Source organism: Fukomys damarensis, unplaced genomic scaffold, assembly GCF_012274545.1.
Source record: "Fukomys damarensis isolate Sample0158 unplaced genomic scaffold, DMR_v1.0_HiC HiC_scaffold_31, whole genome shotgun sequence".
Lineage (NCBI taxonomy): Eukaryota > Metazoa > Chordata > Mammalia > Rodentia > Bathyergidae > Fukomys > Fukomys damarensis.
Genome location: NW_022900943.1, coordinates 10,642,455 through 10,652,468, shown reverse-complemented (window position 1 = coordinate 10,652,468; position 10,014 = coordinate 10,642,455). Strand labels below are relative to the sequence as shown.

Sequence of the window (10,014 nt, the reverse complement as noted above, 5' to 3'; positions counted from 1 at the left end):
CCCCCCCCCCCGCCACTTTCCATAGGTTCTGAGAAATGCATGGAAGTAAGGGGAGAAGTTTCCTTTGAAGGGATGATTATGCCTTTCTACCAGATATCATTGGCACAAAACTATCCTAAAGATGGGCTTTAAAAACATGCCCGTGTAAAATTGTTAAGGCCCGAATCTAGGTAAATCTAGGTCTTTCCAATTCTAAAGCCTGAGCATTCTTTAGTACAAAACTGAGAACTTGTATGTTAAAAGCATCTCAACTCCTGTTTGCCATCTAACATAACCACATCACAGTATGATGCTATCATTATTATCAAAGCCTGAGGTTGGAACTCAACACAGGGGTTTGTTAGCATCACCAAATATATTTGTGATATCTGATTCGCTTACCTGGCATTAGTGAGAAACCATACTCTGAGTAACCAGAAGAGAGATGTGCATCGGACAGACAAAATGCCATGTTGTATCAAACAATCCTTGAAAGAAAGACAAGATATGCACACATACTACTCTCAGGAATATGAATAACCACAACAGTTGCAAAGAATTGAGGAATTTGAAGTACTTCAGTAATCTACCTTTTGGTGTAGAAGAGATGGGTAAATCAAAGAACATTACATACTTGCGTGAGTTAAATTTTAAAATACCATAAGCATTATCAGGTACTTTAAGATAAAATATGGCAGTGGATCAGTGCCCATTTGCTCTAAAAAATGTTACAGAGGACCACATTTAGAACAGAACGCAGAGTCAGTACATTGCTTGTTTAGAGACTGCTGAGGTTGTGAATGTGAGTTTTTCAATTAGCAAAACAGGTGTATTTTAAATGCTTCGGCTTCCAGCAGTTCTATCTATAGGCTCTACCTTTGAAGCTTTGTTTTAATCTTTTTTTGGCTCCTGAAAAGGATTTTCATTTTTGTTCTGTTATTCTAAATTTCGCTTCTTTGATATGGGGCTTGACTGCTATGTTGCAAAAGCACATTTCCCAAATTTAAGAAAAAAACAATGCTCAACACCTACACATTTGGCCTCTCTGAACATTTTCTTTCCTTATAATTAATCCAAAAGAGTGGAAATGTATTGCTTCCTCTATTCATCAAGGCACAAAATAGCAAACAAAACTCATACTCTTTAGAAGCTCTTAGTAAAAAGAGAAAAACAAAAAAAGGCCAGTAAGAGAAGAAGAACTCTTTAGAAAGCATTTAGAATTTTGGAAGCATTTTTAATTATCCTGCTAGAATGTTCAATGTTTTCACATACATTACAGATCAAAGAATGAAAAGAACATTATTGAGCATTTTATTTAAATATTTTGGTGATCACTTGAGTTTGTACTGTTCTGAAAACTTTACTGGCACTCAAAGTACAGGAAGATGTTCCTTACACTATTATATATAATGAAGATATGGAGAAACATACATGTACAAATATAAAGAGTGTTTAATTAAAGTATAGTGTATCCACTGAATGAAAATTAGGCAAATATTTAAAATTCTACTTCTGAATATGTTTTATTAATGGATACATATTAGAAAACACTTAAATGTTATATGTACTTTAAAAATGTTCACAGTAGCTCATTTTAAAACAAATCCGAATGTTCCTAGAAGATGAATAGATCAAAAACTGTTACAGGTTCATAGAATATAATATTATTCAACAACAAAGAACAAGTGACTTATGAGTAAATAAACCTTGGAAACATTATGCTTGGTGAATAAAAGCCACATACAAAACAATACATACTCGTGCACGTTCCCATGTGTGAGTTTCTGAAATAGGGAAAACTAATGTATGGCAACAGAAAGTAGATCAGGGTTAGCCTCTGGCTTGAGTTAAAGAGGTCTCATTGGAAAGGGGCGCAAGAGCATATTCAGAGTTATACAAACGCTCTACCTCGCTCCTCCCAGCCCCACCCTAGTACCGGAGATAGACCTCAGGACCTTGCGCCACTGAGCTACACCCATCCGGTCCATGTTCTGTATCTTGCGAGGTATCACAGCTACCAAATGGTTTTGTTTTGTTGTTATTGTTGTTTTTTGAGACAGGGTCTCACTGTGTAGTTGAGACTCACTGTGTAGCCCCTGCTGGTCTTAACTCACAGAGATCCTCCTGCCTCAGCGCCCCCAGTGCTGGGATTACAGGCGTGCACCACCATATCCTGCCGAATGGTATTTTTTTAAATTATCAAATTATATACTTAAAATTTATACTGTATTATATAGTACTGTACCGACAAACTTGATTTTAATATCTAATACTCGTATGTTATGTTTGTTGAGGCTGCTGTAACAAAATACCACAAACTAGACAGCTTATGAACAATAAAAAATCACTTTTAACTGTTTTAAAGAGAAGATGTCCACAATTGAGGGACCCACAGGTTTGGCATGGGCTAAGAGTCTACTCTCTGGCTTATAGGTGATAACTTCTTTCTGTGTCCTCACAGAACAGAAGGAGAAAATGAGGGGCTGTGTCTATTTTTATAAAACCTCTGCTATCATTTATGCCTTTCCTCCTATGAGCTAATCCTTTCACAAAAGGCCCTACCTCCTAATATCATTTGGGGTCAGGAATTTTTAGTGTATGAAATTTGTGGGTACACATTCAACCCACAGCATAGTTAAACACAATTTTGTAAAATAAAAAATTATGCATAAAATACTGAGGAACATTAATAAATGTGAGAGAACATTTACATTTACTATTTCTAGGTATTTGAATTAGGAGTATATTTTTTCCTTTTGCATATTTGAATTGTTCAAAATCTCTTTTAGAAGCTCATATTTTATGATTTATGTATCTATATGCTCTATCTCCTCTCCTGTCCTTGCTCTTCTGTTGTTCTGCCCATCCATCCTTCCTTCTACTCATCCACCCTATTTTACATTTCTCAACTGTCACTGCAAGAGCTGCAATAAAAAGCATTGTAGAAATATAACAGTTTAAAATGTGCTTGCAAAATTTTTAACAATTATTCATAGAGATTTAACCCAAAGATACCTTTTTGATTACTTTGTGGACTCTCCTGCCTCTGCCTTTTCATGGTTTGGGAAGTCACTCTGGCGAGAAGTGATGAAATACTTGATATTTTTAAAGAGAATAAGGTCCATTGACTGTTTAGAATTCTTTGATAATTTATATTGTCAGGATTAAAGAACAGGGACTATTGATTACCTAAGACTCTATGCAGACCTAATTATATGACAAAAAGATTACTTGAATAGCATTGATTATTGTTTCTGGAATCTCAGCAAAAATGGAAGCGGCTCTCCTGAGAAGCTGTCATTCTAAAAACATCAACAGTAACACTAACTACCATCACCAAAATAGTAAAAAGGATGATAATAAAATAACCTGGAATATCTTCCTATTTATAAAGCACTATGTGACCACTAATATGGTCATTGACTTGACTCAGTGTGAAACTCCTAGCAGATCACAAAAGCACACTTCTGAGTGTGTCTATGGTTGTTTCCAGAGATGACTGGCTTGCAGGCCAGCAAATTCAGGAAGTCCCATCCTGACCATGGGTGGTACCACCCAGTAGGCTTTTAGTACAGAGGAAATGAAAGGGGAAGAAAAAGGAGATTGGCTTGCCTTTGAAATGCTCCATTCCTCTTCAACAGGAGTGTTTTATGCTCCTGCCATTGCCTATGGACATCAGACTCCACTGTCCTCAGCCTTCCAACAGTGACTCCAGAAAGCTTCTAAACCTTCAGCTCAGACTGGCTCTGCATTCTTGATCCCTCTTGTTCTGCAGCTTCCAGCTTCAGGAACTGAGCAGGTACCGAATCATCTAGCTCTGGGGTGCAGATGGCCATTGTGGATTCCCCCACCTCTGATCCTGGGTACCTATCATTCATGTGTATACTTGGTCCTTTTCCTCTAGAAAATCCTAACCAGTATTCACCTCTAGTCAAGATGACCCTTGTGATATAGCAGTCTGGTAAGGGGGTGATAGCTAGGAAAAGCACTATGGGCCTATTTTGTAGATGAAGATACTGAGAGAAGGCAGGCTGGCTCATTGCCCTGTTACATAATGGAACTAGAGTGCAAGTCTAATTCCTCTGAAAGTTTATTTCCACTGCATACACTGTAGTCTCAGTGAATGTTAAGATGTCTCCTGCGTTTTATCTCCATGTTGTCATTCATGAAGTTTTGTCTTCTTCTGGAGTAAATAAACAGAAAAAGATTTTGTAGAAGTTTGGGTTGTTATTATTGTGATTAATGCATTCCTGTTTTGCTCCTAGTTTGAAAGTGGAGAAAATGAGATATAGTCTTTTATGACTTAAAAATGGTTTTGGACCATATTTACTAAATTCACTAAAATCTGAAGACTCCAATACACAGACATTCAAATTTGTTTAATCTTGTTTTTCTTCCTCTGGTCAAATGTCAATATTCTAGTAAGATTTCTATTTGCTATGTTAGTCAGGTTTCTCTTGCTGTGACAAAATATCTGAGAAAGCCAACATAAAATAATGAGAGGTTCTAGGCATGATGATGCACACCCATAACCCTAGCACTTGGGAGAATAAGGCAGGAGGATCACCATGAGTGCATGGCCAACCTGGGTGCAGAGTAAGTTCAAGATCAGTCTGAACTATACAGTGAGACTGTGTCTCAAAAAAAACTTTTTTTAATTTATTTTGGCTCTCAGTTTCAGACATTTCAGTACATCACTCTGCCAATGACCTAACTTCCTTCCATTAAGCTCCACCTCTAAGTTTCCATCATCTCCCAGAGCAACACAGACTGACAACAAAACCTCTAGCACACGGCCCTTTAGGAGACAATTAGGATCCAAATCATAGCAAACAGACACTTGACAGATTGACAAGTGGGGATCACTATTGAGGGGCAGGGGTAGTGGGTAATGCAACTACAAATGCTAAAACAGTTTAAACAAGGTACTCAAACAGCTCTCAATTTGTATAGTGAAATGGATTCTCATTCTTAGCTCTACAACTTATTTAATTTTTGTAATTAATCAATTGTAGAATACACAAAGTTTCTTCAACAAAAGTTTCTGTTTCCCAGGAAAACACTTTTAGTTGCCAGATAAATCAGTGCCAAAAAGACATATTCTACCAAAACATTTGTTTTACGGATTTTATGTTTACATATCCAGAAACACAATTACTTTTTACTTATTGGCATAAAAACTTTGTCATTTAAAAATAAACAGACAAAAAAAGAACCCTTCTTTTAGCTGAGTTCCTCATAAGAGTGTAATTGGGAATATTTCAAAGACAAAATAGTCACTTCCTTATTAATAGAAAGGCTGAAACGCAATGAAATACCAATATCATTATCAGAATGGAATGAGGACCCAACTCATCTAGGTTTATGATTTTAATTAAATAACTTTCCTTTTTCCAAAAGTAATGCAAATCAAAGGCCCCAAAATCACTCGATGAAGAGATGGAAACACTAATTCTAAATCATTAAAGAAAGCCAAGAGAAATTGCCTATGGACAATTGGCTTAATCTATGAGTTCATCTTTTTCTGCCCGAAGTTTTACTGAGCAGATGTTCAATTTTTCTCATTTTTCTTATCTTTTTGAAATATAATTTTAAAAATATCCAGGGGAAATTTTAAAATTTCATGAAGGATGATGGCTTAGGATCCTTTTTACACCTTCCAGAATTTTCTTCTTCAGGCAGATTATACAGCGTGAGTTCATCTTTGAAAATAATTATAAACCCTGACAATTTATGTGCCTGAAAAGAAGAAACTCATGCAGGCAAACCATAGGACGTGGAAGATGCAGAGCAGGATGATGGTTTACAGTGTAGTTAAGTTATGAAATACCCGCCTCCCATGTTAACATTATATGTAAGGGAAATTCCTCCAGCCACAGTAATATGTTTTATTATTAATTCAAACCTTTGATAAAGACTCAAACATATTTTCTTTGCATAGGACATAGCCAGAGGGAAGTGTGTCCAATATATACTTTCTTCTACTTTCCTGATTGTTAGCATTACATAAAATGAGCAAAAGGTAGGAATGCAGACTTAGGGTAATGTGACAACCTGGTTATGAGAAGAGGAACTGAGGTCCTGATGGCACAAGCGGAAGGCATGATGATGCTATTTTTTATTCATTTTATTCATTTATTCAACTCTAACTAGTACTTAAAATTATTAAAGTCAGAGTACTGCTGTTTTGCAAATGATGAAATCTAGCTCTGGTCTATGTCACTATTTTCAGGCCAGTCTCTGGTATAATGGAATCTATCAGCTAAATATCCAAGTTACCAGGAAAATATATCCCTTCCTGCCACCCAGCGGGATCATCATCACAATCACGTTAAAATATGTGTGAGACTGCATCTTGTTATGCATGCAGTGTTTACAAACATGTACAGAACCCTCCTTGTTTCCCTCCAGATGAAAAAAAAATCAACAACAGAATTGATATAAGAATGTATACCTTCATTTAAGCAGGCTACATACATTTCCAAATGCAAAGGCAATTTCTAGGTGTCTCTTTCACCTGCCAACTGCTTTATTGTAAATATGTTACTTTACTCTTCTAAGGATTAATGTCCTAATCTGTAAAATGGGTCACAGAACCTGCCTTACACAGTTATTATGACTAAGCAGTTAAGAAGACATCTGGAATTAGTGTGCTCAAAAATGTTGTTATTCAAAAATTTTGTTAGAGACTGAATATAAACTAATATAAATGCGAATGAATATATTTACTTATCTTTGAGGACATATGAACTTGTATATACATACATATGCACACATGTACATTTGCATAATATTTCGAGAGGAAGCATTTTTATTATTGCTTCTATGAACAGTCATTGCAGTGAAATTCAAACAATACATAGAAAATAACTTATACACTGTCTGGATGGAAACCAGAGGTCAATCAGAAACAGTTCTAATCATTTCAGAGGAAATCGATGAAGCCTCAGGGCTCTCCTCGTCTTTTTTGTAGCAATCATTTCATGAGGCAAAGGAGTCTCTGGGGACCAACAGTGTGAGAACAGGACAAACAGACCCGAAAGTGTGCAGGGGCTGTTTTACTATAATCAAGCATAAGCCCTGTTCCAGTAACGCACACTTGGCCAGGCTCCATTTTCTCATGACTGCGTAATTTTTCAGAGTCTTGTTTGAGGATTATTACTCTAAGTCTTCGTAGAATCTGGTGCTTTGTCTGTGGCATGGGGATTAACAGAAAAATCCTCAATTTAAGAATTGCCAGAAAGGCATTCACTAGGAGCCTGGATGATTTCAGAGCTTCTGAAATATTGTCATCAAAGATTTTGCAAGCTGATGTTCAAGGAATTTTTTTCCTAAGGTTTCATAATTTTCCCTCATAGCCTTTTTTCCATCTCTTCTGCCAGGTATGATTTTGCCCTCCCCTGCATTTCCTGTTAAAAATACATGAACCATGGAGTGCAGAAACCCACTGAAGTAGCCTAGGAAAGGACTCAGGTCTCTAATCAGTTACCAGAAGTGGCCCCTATAGATTGCAGAAGAAAGACTTTGTCTCTGCTTCTCCTGCCCTGTCTTTCACAAAGGGAGCCCTCAGGGTTGTGACTGCCTCATATTGGATAGGCTAAGATTTGTCACATAAGAGGTGGGATGTATTTTGAACTGCAAGATTTTTCTCAAATGAGAATGAAATCACAGTAGTGCCCATCTTGTACATACAGGGTCTTTGATGAGCATTTATTGAATAAACTAATGCATAATGAATGATTGGCTGAGTCTTGCCCTAGGCTTTCCCTTGAGTCTTAGATTCCTCATCTGTTCGGTGTTTTTCACAGATTGGGGTTATAAAACATTTGGGGGTGAGAATCTTCTGCTCCTATTCTACTCCTGTTGACAGATCAACAGAGACCATCGGCAGAGTCACTTTTCCCCCACCACAAGTGACACTGAGTTAATACTCAACTTCCCAGTGCAGTGACTCTCCTCTGGATGTCTGTGTTCAGACAGAAGCCTCACCAGTGGTTGGGAAGTCAGTGAGTGTCAACAGCAAGGAAGGAATACAAGATAGAACATAGAGCATGTTTTTTCTCCCCAGGGAAAGAGCTTTGAGGAGCCAGGCTATGCGCAGGGCCTCTGTCAGAGGGCTGTGACTTGGCAAAAGGCTCGTGTTCCAGCAGGAAGCTGAGGCAGCCGGCCAGGCCATGTGGACCCAGCCCAAAAGGCAGAGGGAAAGAGAGGACTACCATTTGGTCAGGCCCCAGGTGCGCAGCAGGCCTACCAGATTCCGAATTTATGGCTAAGCAGCTACATTTGGACTTCTCATGTACTGCCTACTTTGGTTCAGGAAGTAGATGGCATTTTCTTCTCAGCACAGCTGCGAAGAGAAAGGGGAAACAGCTCTGAGAGACCGAAAAGGGCATCCTTTCTGTGGTGCTGATCTGAAGTTCTCTTCCCATCACACTGATGTGAGGGCTGGTATGCGGCCAGGGAGATGGAGGTAGAATGGAATGGATGTTTTCTTTGATCTGGAAAACAGCACGGACCATGCTAAGACTTACAAAATGACCTGCTGGGGCATTTATGTCAGCATGTCCCATGCTCCCTTGAAAAAAAAATCAAGAGTAGAAGAAAGGCACAGATTTCAGTGAGTCATTAAAAATATTATTATTTTATTTCTGATCCAAAACATGTCCTTGATGTGTGGAAGGATGACCACATGGTCAGCAGTTACAGGAGATCAAGTGTTGGTTTAATAGAGTTATAAAGTACAGCTGGATATGTCTGGACATTGGGAAACAAATTAATAAACATTTAGAAATAAAATGAAGAATTTTTAACAGTGTTTTCTATCATCGTACATTAGTGTCATTTCTAATCGCAAGCAAAACAAACATTCAGATGTGGCTGGGGAAACCTTCCCATGGTACAAAAACAACAATGGCGCAGGACTAGCAGTCACCTCGCAGTTTGACCCAGCTCTTCAGAATCCAGATCCCTGAGGACATTCTCAGTAAGGCTCCCGATAGCTTTTCTCAAGCCAGAAAGTTATGTGAATAAAGCCAATGGATAAAGACACACGAAGAACCTAGAGGTTAGTATTGGATTTGACTTCTCACACTTATGAGAAGATGTGCATAATAACGACAGTCTGAACATTAGGTTCCTTTATTGGTTTGTTTTGTTTTTTTAAGGCTGCCTTTGTTAGAGAACAAAGGAAGAGGAGTTTGGGGACTCTAGCTTTTAGCAGTGGCTTTTAGAAGCACTGTGGTAGAGGTGGCCCGAGGCTGAGAGAAGTACGTTCTGAGGCCCCAGTAGAGGACGTGGGTACTTTCATGTCCTATTTTCTTTCTGTATCAGTCACCTCAGGTTCCCTAAACAAGATACCATAGACTGGATGGCTTAAACAACAGACGTTTATTTTCTCGCAGTTCTGGAGACCAGGGATCAAGATGGAGCTGCTGGCAGTGCACAGCTTCTGGTGAGGGCTTTTGTTAGGATTTCTGTCTCGCTGTCCCGGCAAAGCCTCAGGCGCTCCTGAGCGGGGCTTCGGGGAAGTGTTTGGGCCACCGAGACTTGCCACGCCCCTCCGCCAGGCCGCCCCGTCTCGGATCCAGCCGAAGTTGGACTGAAGTCTCCACAAAGGGTGAAACGCAAACAGGGACCTTTCCTTCTTAGAGCTGCGGGGGTCAGGTATCATGTCTCAACCTGAGAAAGTAACTAAGAGAGCCCTTTTTTCTTTTGGTTTTTCAGGACCCTTCTTCCTGTCCCTTTCTGTAGCCTCTTTTTTTTTTTTTTCAATTAAAACAAATTCTGTTTATTGAAAGATTTTTAAAACATTTTTTTCCTCATTGAGTTTTTGGTACTTTTTAGGTAGACAGTACAGTTACATTCATCATTGGGATCTTGTACCTTTACATGACAGGTCTTGGTTCTCATTTTTTCCCCTTGTCCCTGCCCTCCCTTCACTCCCTCTTCTCCTCCCCATTTGCAAACACTTCATTTCCATGTTTTCATTTTCTCGTATTTTTTTCTTTTCCCTTATTCCCTTTCCCCTACCCTTCC

At 38.6% G+C, this 10,014-nt stretch overlaps 1 long non-coding RNA gene across 2 annotated transcripts in view; it reads left to right on the top strand.

Moving 5' to 3' along the window:
• Nucleotides 1-8,580, top strand: part of LOC104866798 — a 52,258-nt gene extending 43,678 nt beyond the window's left edge. For both annotated transcript variants that reach the window (XR_781572.2, XR_781571.2), the window contains 2 exons: nt 3,621-3,778; nt 8,048-8,580. This is a non-coding gene — a long non-coding RNA (uncharacterized LOC104866798). The remainder of the gene's footprint in view (nt 1-3,620; nt 3,779-8,047) is intronic.
• Nucleotides 8,581-10,014: the final 1,434 nt, after the last annotated feature.